A 23980-nucleotide genomic window follows, 5' to 3' on the forward strand; every position below is an offset into this window, starting at 1 on the left:
TGGCTGATCATCCACAATCAGTAAACTGTGCCCAACCTCTCCCCATATCCCTTAAATTCTCTCTTAAATTCATCCAGTGATTTGGCTTCCACTGCCCCTGTGGCAGAGAATTCCACAAATTCACAACTCTCTGGGTGAAAAAGTTCCTTCTCACCTCAGTTTTAAATTACCTCCCCTTTATTCTAAGACTGTGGCCCCTGGTTCTGGACTCCCCCAACATTGGGAACATTTTTCCTGCATCTACCTTGTCCAGTCCTTTTATAATTTTATATGTTTCTATAAGATCCCCTCTCATCCTTCTAAACTCCAGTGAATGCAAGCCTAGTCTTTTCAATCTTTCCTCATATGACAGTCCCGCCATCCCAGGGATCAACCTCGTGAACCTACGCTGCACTGCCCCAATTACAAGGATGTCCTTCCTCAAATTAGGAGACCAAAACTGTACACAATACTCCAGATGTGGTCTTACCAGGGCCCTATACAACTGCAGAAGAACCTCTTTACTCCTATACTGAAATCCTCTCGTTATGAAGGCCAACATGCTATTAGCTTTCTTCACTGCCTGCTGTACCTGCACGCCAACTTTCAGTGACTGCTGTACAAGGACACCCAGGTCTCGCTGCACTTCCCCCTTACTTAACCTGACACCATTGGGATAATAATCTGCCTCCTTGTTTTTGCTGCTAAAGTGGATAACTTCACATTTATCTATCATATCATATCATATATATACAGCCGGAAACAGGCCTTTTCGGCCCTCCAAGTCCGTGCGCCCAGCGATCCCCGCACATCAACACTGTCCTACACCCACTAGGGACAATTTTTACATTTACCCAGCCAATTAACCTACATACCTGTACGTCTTTGGATTGTGGGAGGAAACCGAAGATCTCGGAGAAAACCCACGCAGGTCACGGGGAGAACGTACAAACTCCTTACAGTGCAGCACCCGTAGTCAGGATCGAACCTGTGTCTCCGGCACTGCATTCGCTGTAAAGCTGCAACTCTACCGCTGCGCTACCGTGCCGCCTTATGTTATACTGCATCTGCCACGCATTTGCCCACTCACTCAACCTGTCCAGGTCACCCTGCAACCTCCTAACATCCTCTTCGCAGTTCAAACTGCCACCCAGCTTTGTGTCATCTGCAAACTTGCTAGTGTTACTTCTAATTCCTTCATCCAAATCATTCATAAATATGGTAAACAGTTGTGGCCCCAACACCGAGCCTTGCGGCACTCCACTCGCCACTGCCTGCCATTCTGAAAAGGACCCTACTCTTTGCTTCCTGTCTGCCAACCAATTCTCTATCCATGTCAACACCCTACCCCCAATACCATGTGCTCTAATTTTGCTCACCAATCTCCTGTGTGGGACCTTATCAAAGGCTTTCTGAAAGTCTAGATACACTATATCCACTGGCTCCCCTTCATCCATTTTACTTGTCACATCCTCAAAAAATTCCAGACGATTAGTCAAGCATGATTTCCCATTCATAAATCCATGCTGACTTGGACTTATCCTTTTACTGCTATCCAAATGCACTGTTATTACCTCTTTAATAATTTACCCCAGCATCTTCCCCACCACCGATGTCAGGCTAACTGGTTTGTAATTCCCCGTTTTCTCTCTCGCTCCTTTCTTGAAAAGTGGGATAACATTAGCTATCCTCCAATCCACAGGAACTGATCCTGAACTTATTGAACATTGGAAAATGATCACCAATGCGTCCACTATTTCTAGAGCCACTTCCCTGAGTACTCTGGGATGCAGACCATCAGGCCCCAGGGATTTATCAACGTTCAGTCCCATCAGTCTACCCAATACTATTTCTCGCCTAATGAAAATTTCTTTCAGTTCCTCTACCCCACCAGATCCTCTGTCCTCTAGTACATCTGGGAGATTTCTTATGTCTTCCTTAGTGAAGACAGATCCGAAGTACCTGTTCAACTCTTCTGCCATTTCCTTGTTACCCATAATAATTTCACCCGTGTCTGCCTTTAAGGGACCCACATTTGACTTTGCTACTCTTTTTCTCTTAACATATCTAAAGAAGCTTTTACTGTCCTTTATATTCTTGGCCAGCTTCCCCTTGTACTTCATCTTTTCAGCCCGTATTGCCTGTTTTGTTACCTTCAGTTGTCCTTTGAAAGTTTCCCAATCCTCTGGCTTCCTGCTACTCTTTGCTGTGTTATACATCTTTTCTTTTAGTTTTATTCCACCCCTAACTTCCCTTGTCAGCCACAGTTGCCTCCTAAGGGCCTGTCCCACTTAGGCGATTTTTTAGGCGACTGCCGGCGACTGTCAAAGTCGTAGCAGATCGCCGAAGTTTTCTTTTACCCTACGACAATGACCACGACAATGCTGAGTCAGGTCGAGATTACACCGTTTTCGGAAACATTGCAAAATTCCCACGCTGTCAATGCTTCTCCGGCGTCCTAATTTTCGCTGAAATCACTGACAAGTCGGTAAGTACTTGAGAGTTTTGAAATATAACATCTTGCCCGGGTTACTTCAAAACCAAGCTTCAGGGTAACAAGGCATAAACTGGATTGACTTTCAGTTTACTAATAGCAGTATTAAGAAATTTAATTTTAAAGGTGGTTAAATGGATTTTTGTGCGGAGTGTGGGCATTCTTTGAAAATGTACGGGACATGCATATCTGGTTTCTGGGTTGCATATTTGGGTTGGGAGCCTACTATAAATGTAATCGCGGATGGCCATAAACATCGCGAAAATTCCCACGCTTACATGACCGTCAAACTGTTGCCTCCAATCTACCTGTCAAATGTCCTGACAGTAAATATATTGGTTAAACACAAGTATTTTATGGTATCTTCAAATTACTTTACTTAATTTAATATTATGTGCTTCTAAATGCATCTAAGGGAACCTAGCAAACCCGGGGACAGCATGCGACAGCGCCCGCAATAAGCAACGATACCTGGCGACAAGCCAGCTGTCGCCGAGAAATTTAACTCTGGTTGATTTCTCAGCGACGCGCTGAGATCCACTACGATTCTTTGAAGATTCCTCACGATCATGCCCGCGACACCCCGGCGAACTGTTGGTGACAGCCTAGTCACCGGCAGTCGCCTTAAAATCGCCTAAGTGGGACAGGCCCTTTAGAATCTTTCTTCCTCTTTGGAATGAAATGATCCTGCATCTTCCGGATTATGCCGAGAAATTCCTGCCATTGCTGTTCCACCGTCATTCCAACAACACTCAAAAGTTCAAAACCACTGAGGACGATGTGGCCCACTTCATTAAGTATCGCTCCCTCCGTCTGCTACTGACGCATCCTGGCTGCAGTGAGTACTACGTACGAGATATAGTGGTGTAATGCAGGAAGTCTTCTTCAACAACTTACTTACCAAATGCATGACCTTTCACTTCTAGATGACAGGGCAGGACCCATGGGAACATGGTATGCTCAATGCTTCTCCAAATCACACAATGCGTTAACTTAGAGATTTATGTTTGCTCCTGTCTCTTTGCTGAATCTAAACACTGGAACTCCCTCCCCAACATTACTGTGCAGGCAGAGTGGCACAGAGTTGCTGCCTTATAGTGCCCACGATCTGGGTTTAATCCTTTTATTCACAAAATGCTGGAGTAACTCAGCAGGTCAGGCAGCATCTCGGGAGAGAAGGAATGGGTGACATTTCGGGTCGAGACCCTTCTTCAGACAGCAACCACTTTTGTTGAGATAAATTAGTTCATGTCAACATTCTCCAAGTTTCTGGGGCCGATCGTGAGAGCTGACTCTTTGGATGCACAAACACTAATATGGTTGATTGATAGAACAATGCAATTATAATCATGTTTGATGGGCTAGTGAGCAAAATAGGGAGCATGGAATGGTCCATGATCTCTAATACATTTGGTGCAAGATATTTGGTTGAAAATGTTTAATGGTGGTTCATTAGATCATAAGGTCATAAGGTCATAAGGAATAGGAGTAGAATTAGGCCATCTGGCCCATCAAGTCTACTCTGCCATTCAATCATGGCTGATCTATCTCTCCCTCTTAACCCCATTCTCCTGCCTTCTCCTCATAACCTCTGACACCGGTTCTAATGAAGAAGATAAGATGATGTCCAACTTGGACCTTTGGGGTTGATAGGCTGTTTTGTTCTAAATCACTTATGGAATCTGGCCTTTGCTGGTAAAGACAGCAGTTTTTTCTGTTAGGGTTCAACGTAGGTCAATTAACATTGTCCTATTGTCTGCTGATTCGGCCAGTGCATAATGAGAATGTGTCAGGATCACGTCAATCTCTGAACCGTATCTCTCAACTGCCTTCACGCAGTGAGACAGTATCCTATTTGCTTCAAAGATGCAGTACTTGTTTACAAACACAATTCCTGCTTGTTACATCTGAAGATATTTTAAAGACCAGTTCCCTTTTGCATCAATAGTTACTATCCTACAACTCCTGATTATAGCTCACGAAGATTAAAAAAACTGCTGTCTTTACCAGCAAAGGCCAGGTTCCATAAATGATTTAGTTTACAACAGCCTATCCACTCCAAAGGTCCAAGCAGCTGTCTTGTTCATCCAAACCCAGTAAGATATCTTCTATTCTGTTTTCCTTCATTTGTTCGTTTAGCTTCTTAAGTACAATACTATTCATCTCAACTATTCCTGATAATAACCATTCCTGTTTTAAGGTGAGGGAGGAAAGATTTAATAGGAACCTGAGGGGCAATTTTTTTACGCAAAGTGTGGTAGGTATATGGAACGAGGTGCCAGAGAAGGTAGTTGAGACAGGTACTGTTACAATATTTCAAAAATACATTTGGACAGATGCATAGATAGGATAGGTTTAGAAAGATATGGATTTGTAGATCGGGTATTTTGGTTGGCGAGAGTAAGTTGGGCTGAAGGGCATGCTTCAATGATGTATGACTCTATGACTCTATGACTAATAGTTTATTCTAATCACTCAGAATATTTCTGATAAGAATATACAAATATTAGTTATACTTACCGTCTTACACTTATGACCTCAATTTTGGTTATGCCCTCAAACATATTTTAGAGATACAGCATGGAAACAGGTCCTTCGACCCATGGAACCCACACCATCCATCGATCACCCATTCCCCATGAGTTCTATGTATCCCACTTTCTCATCCACTCTCTTCATATTAGGGGCAATTTTACACAGACCAATTAATCTACAAACCCACACATCTTTGGGACGAGGGAAGATCGCCGTCTCTCTTCACCTCCTCTCCGATTCCTGCTACACACGGCTCGCCGGGCCACTGGGCTGAGCCCCTGGCTGTTGCAGGGCCTCCAGCGGCCCTCTCCACCTTCAAGGTCCTGTACAGTCTCCCACTGCCGGTCTGCTTACCGGCCCTCTGTCTGACTCCCTCCTCTTCAGTCCACGGGACGAGCAGAGGCCAGGCTTGGTGGCAACCTCTCCGGGATGGTTCTCGTTACTGTAGCAACGAGCCAGGTCTGTTCTAAGCATATTCTATCGGTGGTTTTATATATATTATATTGGTGGGTACATCAAGCCAGGCCATAATCTAAACATATTATATCAGTGATTTTATCCTTCATCTATTCTCATTGTCAATTCGCAGAAATCTCTGGGATTTGTGTTAATCTTCCACCGTAGTTACAGTGAAGAAGCAAAAGAATCATCATGCAAAATGCATCCTCATGCTTTTCAAATATATAGCCCATAGATTTCAACATTGTTTCAAGGACTTTCACACGGGCAGTCTTTAAACATATCTACTTATACACTGCAGATATTTGTTTAGACTCTGTTATAAGTAATGAGGTTTTGTTGGCCTTTTTCAAGTCCCTGCAACTCTCTTGCAAATTTTTCATGTGCTCAGAATAACTGAACATTTCTGATTCTCGTCTTTGCTTCTTGTAGGACTTGATTTGCTTTTCGTAGCAACCAAGTTCCTGGCCAATTTTAAGAGCATTATATGTGTAAATTGCAATGTACGCTGACATTTCAAAATGGTTGCATTACCAGAAGTTTCATTTTGATATTCTGTGTGGTTAAGATAATGTCACGCTGTGCGGTGAGAACATACAAATGCTGCACAAAGATACATCAAAACAAAGGCACAAACACTGGAAAAAGCAGAATAGCTTTGTTGGTTTCTTCTCAATAGGTCAACATTTTAATCTCACTAGTACTGTGAATATTGTGAACTTTACAGTGATATTTTGTTTATGTTTAGTTAGTGACCCGCAAACTTCTTTACATTCTTGGAGGGAGCACAAGTAAAGCTCAGTGATGGTATTTGAGTGTGTCCGCATAACATTGATTGGACTCCATTGCCTCTTAATAATGAAAAACATCGCTTGCCACATACAAATCATAAAGCAAATGCTCCAGCTTCAACCATCAGCTGTAGCCACATGCCACAATAACAGTGAAGCTCTGATTGAATGCAATGAAATAAAGTGTCAGGCTGGGAGTGCTGCAGGATCTGGCTATTATTTTGGGTAGGAAGGAACTGCAGATGCTAGTTTATACTGAAGATAGACACAAAATGCAGTATCAGGCAGCATCTCCGGAGAAAAGAAACAGGACCAGTATACTAACCCCCCCTCTATCTTTCAGTCTGAGGAAAGTTTCCACGCAAAACATCACCTGTTCCTTTTCTCCAAAGATACTGCCTGACCTGTTGAGTTACTCCAGTATTTTGTTTCTATCTTTGGGCTACCATTTTGTCAGTAGCAGACAATAAGTGAAAGATACATATAAAGAAAGCTTGCAACCCACCTTAAATTTTCTGCTTGGAACAAGCTACATTGTTATACATGATGGTTTCCCGCTGGGCGGATTAGCTCAAAATAAGCCCCTATAAGTGTTTCCATGGTGTATTATAATGAGAGGTGTTGAAATTGCAGCCCTGATTTTGCACTAATCTTAGCTCTGGATTTTTCTTGATGCATTCGATACCATTTTGATACATTTATAGCAAGAGAAAATCTAAATGCGTGGGTAGCAAAGTAATCTTCTGCCTCCAATGATGTATATTAATGGTTCTAGCATTATAATAACATAGCTGTGCATATCCTGTAAAGATGGCATTATTGGTAGGCAGACTGGTTAGGTGGCAATCTAAACCATGTCTCATTTGTTTCACTCAGGTTATGAGTTACAAGTTCAATTAGAATGTAAATTTCATAGTTTGATTAATCATGTTATTAACCAAACTATTAGTTTGTTTAATAGAATGATTAACCAAGAGGAAAAAGGCACGTAATTACTCAACTAGTAATTAAAGCAAATCTTTTGTTTTCAAATCCTATAAGTATGGGGACTTCAAAAATAAACACAACTTAATACAGTAAACCATAAAACCATAAGATATAGGAACAGAATTGGGCTATTCATCCCATCGAGTCTTCTCTATCACTCGTTCATGGGTAATCTATTTTCACCTCTCAACCCCATTCTCCTGCCTTCTCCCCATAACCTTTGATGCTCTTACTAATCAGAAACCTATCAATTTCCGCTTTAGAAATCCCCAATGTCTATGAGTTCCACATATTCACCACCTCTGACTAAAGAAATTCCTCCTCATCTCCATTCTAAAGGTACATAATTTTATCCTGAGGCTGTGCCCTCTAGTCCTAGACCCTCACTACTGGAAACAGCCTCTCCACATCCACTCTATCTAGGCCTTTCATTATTCGCTTGGGCAGCTTACACCCAGCGGCATGAATATTGACTTCTCTAACTTCAAATAAGCCTTGCTTTTCTCCCTTTCTCTCCATCTCTCCCCCTTCCCAGTTCTCCAACCAGTCTAACTGTCCCCTTGATTACATTTTATCTCTGTTTACTTTGTTGTCACCTTCTCCTATCTAACAATGGTCTATTCCACATTTTCCTTGATTTCATCTCTTTTGATATCTCATTTTCACACCTTACTCTTCCTTATCTCTGGGTCTCCCTCTTCCCTGACTCTCAGTCTGAAGAAGGGTCTCGACCTGAAACATCACCCATTCCTTCTATCGAGAAATGCTGCCTGTCCTGCTGAATTACTCCAGCATTTTGTCCATCTTCACTGTAAGCCAGCATCTGCAGTTTCTTCCTACACCTTTCATTATTTGGTAGATTTCAATGAGATCTCTTGTTTATAAACTCTTTTGTATCCAGTATTACTGCACATTAAATTCTCATACAACCAGTAAAACATTTTCAGAATATTAAGAAATGTTATTAAAAAATTTCAAAAATGTAAATTTGAATTTGGGATGTTGGATTCTGATGTGATTTGTTCATATGCCATCTCCCATCAGCCTAAAGCATAGCAGATCACACTCAGCACCTCACTTGTGTTTGCATGTGACCTTTGATTCCAATTGTGATTTATAAACTGCAGTGTGTTCCCCTCCCCTGCTTTTCACTAGTCAGATCAGAATACTTCTGGGGTGGGAGCTGCTTTACATCATCGTCGTCCACCCTGGGTAGTTCTACGGAACTGACAAAATTTGCAGCAAAGTGTCAACTACGGTACTCTGAAGCACCAATTGCCACTTTTGATTGGCGTAGTAAACATACGAAAGAAGAATACTTCTAGCAAAGGTATGAAGCAGAATGTGTTGTTCTAATATAATACTTAAATAGAAAATAAAAAGATGTAAAATGCGGTGAAAACCATAAAGAAAGAATTCAACTTTGGTGCCTCAACAGTTTATGACATGAAGTCAAAAAGTGCAGAGCTTAAAGACCTCTTCCTGAAAGTGATATAGGTGTTAAAAACACAATATACTACATGGAGAAACATATAATTCAGTAATTTGTGGCAGCACAGTGGTGCAGCAGTAGAGTTGCTGTCTCACAGAGCTAGAGACCCAGGTTTGATCCTGACTATGGGTGCTGTCTGTTTGGAGTTTGTATGTTCTCCCTGTGACGGCATGGGCTTTCTCTGGATGCTCTGGCTTCCTCCCACACTACAAAGACGTGCAGGTTTGTAGATTAATTAGCTTCAGTAAATTGTAAATTGTCCTTAGTGCGTAGGATAGTGCCAGTGTGCAGGGTGATCGCAGGTTGGCACTGTCTCAGTGGGTCAAAGGGCCTGTTTCCACGCCATATCTCTAAAGTCTAAAGTAAAGTCTAAAGTCTAATTTATTTAAAGGTTTATGCATTGGATAATTGTGTGCGATGTAATAGCTTTACTTGAACAATTCTCATATTCATGCCACCAGTACCCCATTTCCCAAGGAGCATAATATAGATGCCATTCTCCAAAGTTTGGTACTTAGGTGCAGAAGTGATCAACAATATCTAAACCTCAAATATGCTTTATAGTAGATTGTAGCAAATTATAACAGCCTGACAGGAGACACTAATTTAATCACAGAAGTTGTTGTTAACCTCAAAATTAATGAACCATTTTAAAAGTGTGTGTTAGACAATAGACAATAGACAATAGGTGCAGGAGTAGGCCATTCAGCCCTTCGAGCCAGCACCGCCATTCAATGCGATCATGGCTGATCACTCTCAATCAGTACCCCGTTCCTGCCTTCTCCCCATACCCCCTAACTCCGCTATCCTTAAGAGCTCTATCCAGCTCTCTCTTGAAAGCATCCAACGAACTGGCCTCCACTGCCTTCTGAGGCAGAGAATTCCACACCTTCACCACCCTCTGACTGAAAAAGTTCTTCCTCATCTCCGTTCTAAATGGCCTACCCCTTATTCTTAAACTGTGGCCCCTTGTTCTGGACTCCCCCAACATTGGGAACATGTTATCTGCCTCTAATGTGTCCAATCCCCTAATTATCTTATATGTTTCAATAAGATCCCCCCTCATCCTTCTAAATTCCAGTGTATACAAGCCCAATCGCTCCAGCCTTTCAACATACGACAGTCCCGCCATTCCGGGAATTAACCTAGTGAACCTACGCTGCACGCCCTCCATAGCAAGAATATCCTTCCTCAAATTTGGAGACCAAAACTGCACACAGTACTCCAGGTGCGGTCTCACCAGGGCCCGGTACAACTGTAGAAGGACCTCTTTGCTCCTATACTCAACTCCTCTTGTTACGAAGGCCAACATTCCATTGGCTTTCTTCACTGCCTGCTGTACCTGCATGCTTCCTTTCATTGACTGATGCACTAGGACACCCAGATCTCGTTGAACTCCCCCTCCTCCTAACTTGACACCATTCAGATAATAATCTGCCTTTCTATTCTTGCTTCCAAAGTGAATAACCTCACACTTATCTACATTAAACTGCATCTGCCATGTATCTGCCCACTCACACAACCTGTCCAAGTCACCCTGCAGCCTTATTGCATCTTCCTCACAATTCACACTACCCCCCAACTTAGTATCATCTGCAAATTTGCTAATGGTACTTTTAATCCCTTTGTCTAAGTCATTAATGTATATCGTAAATAGCTGGGGTCCCAGCACCGAACCTTGCGGTACCCCACTGGTCACTGCCTGCCATTCCGAAAGAGACCCATTTATCCCCACTCTTTGCTTTCTGTCTGTCAACCAATTTTCTATCCATGTCAGTACCCTACCCCCAATACCATGTGCCCTAATTTTGCCCACTAATCTCCTATGTGGGACCTTGTCGAAGGCTTTCTGAAAGTCGAGGTACACCACATCCACTGACTCTCCCTTGTCAATTTTCCTAGTTACATCCTCAAAAAATTCCAGTAGATTTGTCAAGCATGATTTCCCCTTCGTAAATCCATGCTGACTCGGAATGATCCCGTTACTGCTATCCAAATGCTCAGCAATTTCGTCTTTTATAATTGACTCCAGCATCTTCCCCACCACTGATGTCAGACTAACTGGTCTATAATTACCCGTTTTCTCTCTCCCTCCTTTCTTAAAAAGTGGGATAACATTTGCTATCCTCCAATCCACAGGAACTGATCCTGAATCTATAGAACATTGAAAAATGATCTCCAATGCTTCCACTATTTCTAGAGCCACCTCCTTAAGTACTCTGGGATGCAGACCATCAGGCCCTGGGGATTTATCAGCCTTCAGTCCCATCAGTCTACCCAAAACCATTTCCTGCCTAATGTGTTGTTTAATATCAAAGATTTAACCGTAATGTTAATAAATAACCATTATGTAGGAGAGCACTTTAATTTTCCCTTTTGTAAAGGAGAAATCCAAGAAATAATAACTGCAATTTGAGTTAATTCGATTTGGCACAACCAAAAGGAGTATATCAATAAACAAGTCTTAATAGCATTCATTTGTGTAATTTCATACAAAAGTGCAAGCCTGGTGAAAAGTTCAGTTCAGAAATATTAATAATGCATGCCACTTACTTGATGACTTGGCTCTCTAAAGACAGGTAGCGAACTCTGACAAATCACTTGGAACACTGAAATCCCTTAAATAGTGTGACTAAGTTTCAGATATTTCTGTCACATCACAACCGTTGGTGTGAAGCAAGAGTATTTAAAATGGAAGGTATAAAATATTGTTTTCTAAGACACACATACATTGATAAAGCCTATCAGTTGGCTTTAGAGAATTAAAGGCACTGATTTTCATCATCTGCCGATCTGAATAAGCACCAGCAGTTTAATATTTAGGTTGCTACTGAGGTCAGGAAACACTCTCAGTGAATTAGTGGTACTGGCATAATGGGAAAGTAGCCTTGTTAGTGAGTCGCAATGACCTTAGTGATGAGGCCAAGGTGGCATAAACCAGTGCTGCCATGAGGTAAAGACAAGCGTCTGCTTTGATTTTCATGATCAGTGGAAATCTTCCTTTCACTGGCACTAAGTCTTGGGAAGCATTGCCCTTGAACAAGGCTGCCATCATTTTGATGATGATTCAACCTGTGATTTACATCTATGATTCAAATTTTTAGTGGGCAAGGCAGTGGTAGCAAGGGGCTACTTATCTGAAAATAATATACAAGTAGCAATTTCATCTGAGATCTTCCAGTGTCACTATGCGTGTGATTTATTTAAGATGTGTAAATGAGTGTGACTACCAGATATAATAAAATCTGTTGAACTGATCTAAAAATGATATCCATGGCTAAAAATTGATTGAAATTCAGAAAATGCATTCAAATTACATTCACTTTGGATTTATTCAGGATGAAAATAGCTTGCAGTGAGTACCCTTCAATGCTCCGATATAGCCGTTTCCAAACTTTAGACTTAGGCTGGTAAATGCAATGGCTCCTATTCCTTGAAATGTATATTCCTTCAATGGACAGCAAAGCTGAGACATTAGAAATACAAAAAATACTTAATACTCACAAAATTTAAGAATTGGAGATGACGAGGAATTTCTTTAGCTTAGAATGAACATGAGAAGGTATTTCTTAAGCTGAAGGGTGGCGAATCTGTGGAATTCATTGCCGCAGATGGTTGTGAAGGCGAAAAGATTGGATATTTATAAAGCAGAAATTCATAGATTCTCGATTAGTAAGGGCGTCAAACTTTATGCGGGGAAGGTTGGAGAATGAGGTTGAGAGGGGAAAGATGTGTAGGAAAATAACTGCAGATGCTGGTTCAAATTGAAGGTAGACACAAAATGCTGGAGTAACTCAGCGGGTCAGGCAGCATCTCAGGAGAGAAGGAATGGGTGACGTTTCGGGTCCAGACCCTTCTTCAGAATGATGTCAGGGAAGGAGGCGGGACAAAGATAGGATGTAGTAGGAGACAGGAAGACAGTGGGAGATCTGGGAAGGGGGAGGGGAAAGAGAGGAAAAGAGGAACTATCTGAAGTTGGAGAAGTCAATGTTCATACCGCTGGGGTGTAAACTGCCCAAGTGAGATGCTGTTCCTCCAATTTGCGCTGGGTCTCACTATTGTAAGGGGTTTCTGCGCCGAGCTTTCGCCCGACCTAAGGTCCCCGTGCCTTGCTCTGATCCCTTGACCAGGCCGTGCACACTGGTTCCCCGTGAGTGGTTCGACCCACTCACCCCTTACGGTTCTAGACACTGGGCTTAGATGCAGGAGCTCTTATAGTGCAGAAAAAATTCAACCAGACCAGATTTGAAAACCAGGGTTTAAATGAAAAGGCTTTTATTCAGCACTTGGGACTATAGTCCATGAATACTTATACAGTTCTATAATACCTGTCTATGAAACACATACCGAATCACACGAATACTTATAACTATGAATCATTAAACACACACAGTTCACAAGACATATACCCGAATACCCTTTTCGCTGAAAACTTAAAACACACAGTTCCACAAAACATATACACGAATACCCTTTTACTTATGAATTCTTAAACACAGTTCTGCAAGACACATACACGACTGTAAGATGGGGAACGTACGACGCATCGCAACCTTGACCAACACATATTTTAATACACACCCAACGTTTATTCACAACCACCCTCCCCTCTACACTAAACTATGTCCAGGATATGTAGGATTTTGAGTGCATGCTCACCATGGGGCTATTACTGGGGTTACTGGCTGTTCGTTTTGCAGTATTTCTTCTCGAGTTGCGTGCCTGTTCCTCTCTCTTGCATCCGTTCTTCTTGCCTGTCGTTTCTTCCTCCTGCATTCGTTTGACTTCCTTCTGACTTGCCTGCTTGCGTTCCTTGCAGGTTTTCTTCTTGAGTTGACTTAACTTTTTCACCCAAAAGTAGTGGCCAGTTATACTGTTTCTGACCCGTCCTATCTCCTGCCAGATCTTGGAATCTCTTTGTTCAAAAAGATATGTATGAGGTTTTCTTCTGATCTGCGCTTATGTTCGGGGATACTGGGGATGGCCAGACGGTGTAAATTGGGATTTCATTGTGAGGTGATGGGTGTTAACTGGTTTCCCATCACCTACCAGGTAGTTTTCTATGGGCTATTGTGCCCCCTCACTGAGATGAACTGTTTAGGTCGGCTTGGGGCATTGTGAGTATGCTGATGTCAGCGCCCCAGTGTCTGGACTCCGACCTGGTTTCGTAGGTTTCTGCATGGCCAATACCCATCCTTTGTTCTGGCCATGGCTTTGCAGAAAACCTAGAGACTGGGATGTAAGGTTTTTACCTTTTGTGGCTGGTCACGAGGTCCTGCGGCCATTTTAGGACCCACGGATTGTGACATCCTTTGTTAATTTGACCGCAGCCTTTCTCCGCTATCAGCCCCAGTCTCTCTTTAAAATGTCCAAACTGCAGCTCTTTGGTATTGTGTTGCTTTCCAAATGAGGGAAAACTTCTCAAATCTTACAGTCCCTCCTGTTGATTTGCATAACCCCAGCTTATCGAATCAATTAAATAATGTGGTTGAGCAATGTTTTCCCGATTCTCCATATCCAGACCCCTGAGGTTTTAACTAAACTAGTGTTTCATTGCGAACGTACAGTCTCCATCTCTTAGGCTGACCTTTACTGCCCGTGTTCCGGGCAAAACTATATTACAAGTATGTACATTTTCATGTCAGACATATACACCTACACCTTGTCCCAGGCCGATGCCTCCGCCATCCTCCTACTGGTGTCAGCTGTAATGTAGGACATGAAAACAATACAACAGTAAAACGATACATTTTTTTTACATTCCTTCACAATCACTCTTGATACAAATTCGAATACAAAAACCTAGTTTATACAAATTTTAAAGGGGACAATATAAAACACAGTCTACTCGGTGCGGAGGGGGCCCGTCCTCCTAGCAGCTTGTGGCTGGGTCCTGCTTGCCCACCCGCACGTAACGGTCTCTCCATTCCCCCTGATGTACCCGGTTAGTCTTTCAGTTTCCCTGGGGCACCACTCCGGCAACCGCACCTCGGTGAGGTTTAAAATCACTGAGGCTACCGCGTAGTGCACCCCCTGGTACAATACCTGGTCAGTCGGTATCAGTACCAGGCCATTCCCGGGCCCCTTAGTAGTTTTTGGGCACTCACCCTCCTGTGCTACTGCCAGCGGAACTGTGGGGGGTGTTATGCGTGGTCGTGTGATGAGTTCAGTGGCGTTTACCCGGATCGGGGAAAGGGGGACCCCACAAGCCCGCGAGCTAACATTCCACCTCATCCCCTTACCGTCATCCTGCCACTGTCTCTGGAAAAATATGCTGTTGCCCGTGGGGCAGCGATACCTCGAACCCCACATACACATATAAATCCCCTCACCCGGTTCCCACCATTTGTCCCAACACACACTCAACTGTTCTTTAGTCCCAGAAATAGTTCTGTGAGTGTTGTTGTTAAGTCTCTCCCACTCAACAGTGGAGTTGGCCATTGTCCTGCTCGTTTTCCTCAGCCACCACCGCCTGCTCGCGGGGACCTTCCCCGTGCATACCAGGCAGATCCTTTTGCCAACGGTGGCGCTGATCTTTTGGGCGATTATCTTGACTCTCGGGCACAATAATGAGGCACGATAATAAGCAAAACCTGAGGCGCTGGAATACTCTGAAGAGTTCGATCCCAGCCACCCCGGCCACCGGCCTTCATGGAAGTAAACTGCGGTCTCCTCCGCTTCTCTCCTTCCAGTCCCATCGATCGCGATGGGAGCCGTGTCCCCGGAGCAGCCGTAGACGATGATGTCCTTGGTGCGGCCCCGATAGGTCCACCCACATCCGATCGCCGTGGCAAAGATCCACCATACGAGTGCCTCCTTCCACTCCAGAAAATAGATAAAGAAGAATGGTATAGCCAGCCTCTTGGGGAGCGCTTGGCTTTGTTAAACGCCTCTGCGGGCGGGTCTCTTGACCCCCAGCCTGCACCCCACACCCACACATCCTGGACGCATCAACTTTATTTAAACGCTAACTATCCCCACAAAACTTACCTAAAATAGCTTATCCTTATCTAAAATAGCTTATCCTTATCTAAAATACCTATCCTTATCTATATTACCTAAAATATCTTAAATAGCTTATCCTTATCTAAAATAGCTTATCCTTATCTAAAATAGCTTATCCTTATCTAAAATACCTATCCTTATTTATATTATCTAAAATATAATACAGTGCCGCCTTCCCAGGGCGGCTCAGCTAATCCCTGTCAGGGCTGCAGCGGGTCGTCCCCTGCGGCTGCACCACGCTGTCTCCCACCTTTGATCCTCCGCAGCCTGTCGCTGCCTGGCGGGGGCTAGGTCCCCTCCGGGACGTAAGCTCCCTCCTTCCTACTTGGCTCCCGTACCTCGGGGCGTGATTGAACTCTGGCCAAAACTTTCTAAGTTGGGGTTTCCTGCTGGACCTACGGAGGATCACCTTAGGCACTGCCCCCTGGACAGCCTGGCTGAGGACCGGTTCCTGCCGTGCCGCAGCTCGGGTACCCCCCGCAGCTGCCGACCCTGGCCCCGCCTCATCCAGCTCTGCCCCCTTGGTGCTGGGTATACCCGCGGCATCCAGCCTCACTCTACCTGTATCTACAGGTGGTGAGCCTTCACTCGCTACCCCCGCCTTCCTGGTGCTTGAGTCGGGGACGTTACTGTCGTCCCCCTCTGACTCCTCTTCCTCCGTAATGGGATCCAGCCCCTGGTCGAGCTGATCAGGCTCTTCCTCACCTGAATCCCACCCAAAACGGGAGACCCTCCATTCCTGGAGAATGTCCTCCCCCCTCACGCCGGCAACCTTGCCTGTCTGCGTGACCTGCCTCATCCTTGGCTGTGAACGCGCGCCAGCCTGTTCCTTCCCTGTGAACCCCGCCAGTGCGAAAGGGACCCCTGTGGACAGGGGAGAGTCAAAGGGTTCCTCTGTGTGGACCACGGTGCATGAAGCCCCCGTGTCCAACAGGTAACTGCCCCTTTGCCTCTCCACTACCATCTCCACAAGCGGTCTCTTCCACGCATCGTAGCGGAGAGGACACAGATAGGCAGGCTGCGTGGGCTGATGTCATTGGGGAATGTCCAGTGCCCCCCTCGCACCCGGGGAGCCGGTAGCGACTGCCACCTTCCCCTGGGCGGCCATGAGGGACTGCATCACCTCGATCATCGTTTCGATGATCTCGGGCTTAACTGGGACCTCGGTGCGCTGGGTGGTGCCAACCCTATCTTCCTTGGTGTGGGCCCTGCAATCCTTCTGCCAGTGTCCCACCTTACCGCACCTGAAACACTTGGACTGTGCGGTAGGGTTACCCTCCTGTCGCCACTCCTTTTGGGCCAGTGCAGTAGCCTCCGCTACGTACACCTTCCCTTTTTCGAGTCGGGTAGACGTACTCCGGGTGTTTCTATACCCTACCGTGAGATGGTCCAAAACCGCCTCCTCCGTGCTATTTGTGGGATCAAACCAGGCTTTCGCCTGCTCCCTGACGGCTGCCAGGCTGTTTGACACCAAGCATCGGAGCCACTGGGCTCTCCCATTCCCGGCCAGGTCATCCCGCGCGGGGACGTGCGGGCAGCTGCTCTGATATACTGTCCACAGTCGCGCCGCAAAAACCCTTGGGGGTTCTCCCTCCATCTGGAGGGTCCTCTCCAATTGGGCAAATGGACCCTCATCGCCCATCCCCAAGACGTCCAGGACCTCGTCCCATAGGAGATCGTAGGTCCTGGTCCCTCTTTTGCTTTCATCTGAGAGGCATTGGAGGATCGAGCTGTCCAGGGAGAACAGCAACAATTTTGCCCGTTCTCCCTCGTCGCAACCGTTGATTGCGGCGGTTTGCTCGATCTCCCTGAAATGTAGTGAGGGGTCCCCTGATCCGGACAATTTTGTTACATGCCCGATCATAGCTCTTAACTGCTGGGAGCTGTGGGGCACCACGATCTCGCTCTGAATGGGTCCGGCGTCCCCATTCAGCGCGGTGGGTCCCCGTCTGGTTTCCAGGACCGGGCACATGGGTGCCGTTGCCGAGTATTCTACCGGGAGCTCCTCTCTCTCTCTCTCCCCTACACTACCCCTTTTCCAGGATGCCTCGTAGCTAGGGGAATTGTGGAGTATGGGGGCTGAAGCCACCATGGTCTTTCTAGGGATCAGAACCGGGACCTTCGCACCCGCTAGTGACTGGCCCGCGGGGGTTTCATCAAACAGACCAGCCCGCTTGCTTTATTTAAAGCACCCCGCAGACCCTCTATCTCCTGCAGGCAGGCCCCGTGGTCGGCCCCTTCCGACCTGTCCTCCAAAACCATTTTATAGGCTGCCCTAACTCCCTTAAGTTTCTCTTCCTGGGTCTCCAGCTGGTGGCTCAGGGAAGCGCACTGCTCCCTGAGCTTGCCCTTACTGCGCATAGCCTCAGTGATCTGACACTCCATCAGCTCTACCCTGGCTTCGTGGTGGTTGGTCACGACCCGGCGCTCCTTGTTTAAAGAGTCCAGAGCCTCAATCAACTGGTTCCCACCCGCAGCCTTCTCCTCTACCTCCTCCTGAAGGTCCCTGATCTGGGCTGCCTGTGCCACAACCACACGGTCCAAAAGCTGAACCTGCTTTTTATAGCAGGTCAGCCAGACCGCCTTCTCTACAGATTTCTTATGGGCTGTACTGGCCGTCCACCGGATTGCTGCATCCAGTGGGCGCTTGTCATTTAATAACGCACACATCCATTGTTTGGTGATATTCACCTTACTAAACACATAGTCCGCAATGCGCTCGTCCATTATGTCCCTAGTTTTAAAATCCTTTTCTGGTAAACTATCATCCTGCTGCCAGTGTCCCTTCGTGGTCGCCATTGTCTGTAAGGGGTTTCTGCGCCGAGCTTTCGCCCGACCTAAGGTCCCCGTGCCTTGCTCTGATCCCTTGACCAGGCCGTGCACACTGGTTTGACCCACTCACCCCTTACGGTTCTAGACACTGGGCTTAGATGCAGGAGCTCTTATAGTGCAGAAAAAATTCAACCAGACCAGATTTGAAAACCAGGGTTTAAATGAAAAGGCTTTTATTCAGCACTTGGGACTATTGTCCATGAATATTTATACAGTTCTATAATACCTGTCTATGAAACACATACCGAATCACACGAATACTTATAACTATGAATCATTAAACACACACAGTTCACAAGGCATATACCCGAATACCCTTTTCGCTGAAAACTTAAAACACAGTTCCACAAAACATATACACGAATACCCTTTTACTTATGAATTCTTAAACACAGTTCTACAAGCCACATACACGACTGTAAGATGGGGAACGTACGACGCATCGCAACCTTGACCAACACATATTTTAATACACACCCAACGTTTATTCACAACCACCCTCCCCTCTACACTAAACTATGTCCAGGATATGTAGGATTTTGAGTGCATGCTCACCATGGGGCTATTACTGGGGTTACTGGCTGTTTGTTTTGCAGTATTTCTTCTCGAGTTGCGTGCCTGTTCCTCTCTCTTGCATCCGTTCTTCTTGCCTGTCGTTTCTTCCTCCTGCATTCTTTTGACTTCCTTCTGACTTGCCTGCTTGCGTTCCTTGCAGGTTTTCTTCTTGAGTTGACTTAACTTTTTCACCCAAAAGTAGTGGCCAGTTATACTGTTTCTGACCCGTCCTATCTCCCGCCAGATCTTGGAATCTCTTTGTTCAAAAAGATATGTATGAGGTTTTCTTCTGATCTGCGCTTATGTTCGGGGATACCGGGGATGGCCAGACGGTGTAAATTGGGATTTCATTGTGAGGTGTTGGGTGTTAACTGGTTTCCCATCACCTACCAGGTAGTTTTCTATGGGCTATTGTGCCCCCTCACTGAGATGAACTGTTTAGGTCGGCTTGGGGCATTGTGAGTATGCTGATGTCAGCGCCCCAGTGTCTGGACTCCGACCTGGTTTCGTAGGTTTCTGCATGGCCAATACCCATCCTTTGTTCTGGCCATGGCTTTGCAGAAAACCTAGAGACTGGGATGTAAGGTTTTTACCTTTTGTGGCTGGTCACGAGGTCCTGCGGCCATTTTAGGACCCACGGATTGTGACATCCTTTGTTAATCTGACCGCAGCTTTTCTCCGCTATCAGCCCCAGTCTCTCTTTAAAATGTCCAAACTGCAGCTCTTTGGTATTGTGTTGCTTTCCAAATGAGGGAAAACTTCTCAAATCTTACACTATGGCACTGGAGGAGGCCCATGACAGAAAGGTCAGACTGGGAGTGGGAGGGGGAGTTGAAGTGCCGAGCCACCGGGAGATCAGGTTGGTTAAGGCAGACTGAGCGAAGGTGTTGAGCGAAACGATCGCCGAGCCTGCATTTGTTCTTGCCGATATAGAGAAGTTAACATCTGGAACAGCGGATACAATAGATGAGGTTCGAGGAGGTGCAGGTGAACCTCTGCCTCACCTGGAAAGACTGTTTGAGTCCTTGGATGGAGTCTTGGGGGGAGGTAAAGGGACAGGTGTTGCATCTCCTGTGGTTGCAGGGGAAAGTACCTGGGGAGGGGGTGGTTTGGGTGGGAAGGGACGAGTGGACCAGGGAGTTACGGAGGGAACGGTCTCTGCGGAAAGCAGAATGGGGTGGAGATGGGAAGATGTGGCCAGTAGTGGGATCCCGTTGGAGGTGACGGAAATGTTGGAGGATAATTTGTTGTATACGACGGCTGATGGGGAGGAAGGTGAGGACAAGGGGGACTCTATCCTTGTTACGAATGGGGAGAGCGGGAGCAAGAGCGGAGCTGTGGGATATAGAGGAGGCCCTAGTGAGAGCCTCATCTATAATGGAAGAGGGGAACCCTAGTTTCCTAAAGAACAAGGACATCTCTGATGCCCGAATATCATCCTGGACGCAGATGCGGAGGAATTGGGAGTAGGGGATAGAGTTTTTACAGGAAACAGGGTTGGAAGAAGTGTAGTCAAGATAGCTGTGGGAATCAGTAGGTTTGTAGTAGATGTCGGTCACTAGTCTATCTCCTATGATGGAGATGGTGAGATCCAGAAACGGTAGGGAGATTTCAGAGATGGTCCAAGAATATTTAAGAGCAGGATGAAAATTAGTGGTGAAATTTATGAAGTCAGTGAGTTCTGTATGGGCACAAGAGGTAGCACCAAGCAGTCGTCAATGTAGCGGAAAAGAGATCACCCATGATTGAATGGCGGAGTAGACATGATGGGCCGAATGACCTATTTCGGCTCCTATGTCCTATGGTCTTATAGACTAATTGACATAACAAGAGTCAAAAGTTTCAATGTTAAGCAATCATATTTTTTGAGCTCATATTTTCAAGCCTTATCACATTTTTACTCCACAAATTTTCTATCACAAATCTGCATTACACTGACTAATTGGATCAAAACCTTCAAGCAGTAGTTATTTCGATCAAAAATAGCTGAATTGCTTAACTTTAATGTTAAATATTTTCACTTTTGTGCCATTAATATGGAGGAAAGAAGATAAGACTTTTTTGCCTTCCATCACAGTAGGGAATGTGGTGGAGCTGCTGTGGTGGATGCTTATGTCAAATTTTATGTAGATGTGTGTTTTGTTGCTTTCTTTTTGTTCTGACTGTATGGCAAACCAAATTCTTTGTATGTTGCAAAACATACTTGGCTAATAAATTATGATAATGATTATGATATTCAAGATAGTGATCAATATTAAGCACAGTCAAGAAAGTAGCACTGACATAAAAGATCAGCCATGTATAGTGATACAGACAACCGGAGATAACAATCTATTCCTGTTTCTATTTGTTACGAATCTTGCCTTTGTAAATTTCCAAGCACGTTGCAAAATAGTAGAGTAGCAGAAAGATCTATTTCACCAATTGGAGACAATCCAAAGATACATATCCCACCCAACCCATTTAAGAAAATAAGTACATTGTTCAACAACTCAATATCTTGAACTTGGATCATTATTCAATTAGCTCAGTTCTAATCTATACCTTAAATATCCTTCCCACTTCTCAAAATCCTCCACAAAATGTTCCATCTTTATGACGTAAAGATGGTCATTTGTTTTCCTGTGAAATGGGTGATAATAAACTGAATTTCTATCTTACACTCGATTTACTTCCATGGCATGTAATGTGCTTGCCAGTTGAGTGTGGCTCTCCTCATGGGTATTAACGACTCTTATCACATGCAACTCACAGGAAAGGCTGGTTCTCGAAAACATATAATTATGCAGCAATTGCATTAGCATTTTCATAATTTACCATGTTCCATTTACATGTTAGGGATAGGTATCACAAAATTATTGTGCAATGCAAGGAAAAGGAAAGCTTGGTTTTTGCACAAAATTGCACACATGCTAAATTCCTCATTCTTCGCCCACCAGCATGAGAACAGATCAACAGCAGTATTAAAGCTTGTGTATATAACACAATGAAAGATAATAAAAAATATATAAAGGTTTCTTTGACTCGTAGACCAATTAATACTTTACATTGGTGTTGGCAGCAGAATAGATTCCGTTCTTTAGTTCTCAGAATAGAGAATATTATTGGGAGAACAAAAGCAATGCAATAATGTCAAAACTGCAAATTCAAAATGCCATCTGTGCATCTACAGTACCTGAAACTGTATTGTATTCAATTTGACAATCACCAATTTGCATTCAATGTAAATATCCAAACTAGGTTGCTGATAGTAGGTTTCGGCTCCTCTGAAGGCTTTTCATGTCGTAACTGGTACTCTGGGAACATATTGTGGAACACCGGTACCATTCCTGTGAATGAATGCTCATGGGCAATGTAACAGATCATAAAATTAACGGCTAATTGGCAGCAGATTGGAACTGTGTTCAATTATTATGTCGTCAGCTAAACCTTAATAGTGCATTTTGCTAGCCCTTATTCTCCAAGTTAAATTAATTAAGATGCATAAATTATTGTCATTTGCAAGTGCTCACGTGTAATACACTCCATTAAGTTTATTTATGATGTAAAAAAATCACTGTTTGGCACCTTGCCATATGTGACAGGAAACACTCTTGGCTACAGGAATGTTTTATGCAATCAGGTCAAGGAACATACTTCCAATAAAAGTAGGTTCATAAAATGTCAGAGTCAAGCCTTGAATTGTGCTTCCATTATTTGAGGAGGCCCTTTTGTTGCACCTTAACTCTCTTGGGTAAAAAACAATTAAAGTTATTTTTCTGCAACTAATTCTCCTCTTGCGTCTGGAGTCTGTTTGTTTCTTTTATTAATTTTACTCTGGTCAACACTCCGGTCACTCGGAGGCTGAAAATAGGACAGTAACTCTGGGGTTCAGGCAGCATCTGTGGAGAAAAGGAATAGGTGATGTTTCAGGCTGTTTCAATAGACAATAGACAATAGACAATAGGTGCAGGAGTAGGCCATTCAGCCCTTCGAGCCAGCACCGCCATTCAATGCGATCATGGCTGATCACTATCAATCAGTACCCCGTTCCTGCCTTCTCCCCATACCCCCTCACTCCGCTATCCTTAAGAGCTCTATCCAGCTCTCTCTTGAAAGCATCCAACGAACTGGCCTCCACTGCCTTCTGAGGCAGAGAATTCCACACCTTCACCACCCTCTGACTGAAAAAGTTCTTCCTCATCTCCGTTCTAAATGGCCTACCCCTTATTCTCAAACTGTGGCCCCTTGTTCTGGACTCCCCCAACATTGGGAACATGTTATCTGCCTCTAATGTGTCCAATCCCCTAATTATCTTATATGTTTCAATAAGATCCCCCCTCATCCTTCTAAATTCCAGTGTATACAAGCCCAATCGCTCCAGCCTTTCAACATACGACAGTCCCGCCATTCCGGGAATTAATCTAGTGAACCTACGCTGCACGCCCTCCATAGCAAGAATATCCTTCCTCAAATTTGGAGACCAAAACTGCACACAGTACTCCAGGTGCGGTCTCACCAGGGCCCGGTACAACTGTAGAAGGACCTCTTTGCTCCTATACTCAACTCCTCTTGTTACGAAGGCCAACATTCCATTGGCTTTCTTCACTGCCTGCTGAACCTGCATGCTTCCTTTCATTGACTGATGCACTAGGACACCCAGATCTCGTTGAACTCCCCCTCCTCCTAACTTGACACCATTCAGATAATAATCTGCCTTTCTATTCTTACTTCCAAAGTGAATAACCTCACACTTATCTACATTAAACTGCATCTGCCATGTATCCGCCCACTCACACAACCTGTCCAGGTCACCCTGCAGCCTTATTGCATCTTCCTCACAATTCACACTACCCCCCAACTTAGTATCAT

This window comes from Rhinoraja longicauda, chromosome 4, assembly GCF_053455715.1.
Source record: "Rhinoraja longicauda isolate Sanriku21f chromosome 4, sRhiLon1.1, whole genome shotgun sequence".
NCBI lineage: Eukaryota > Metazoa > Chordata > Chondrichthyes > Rajiformes > Arhynchobatidae > Rhinoraja > Rhinoraja longicauda.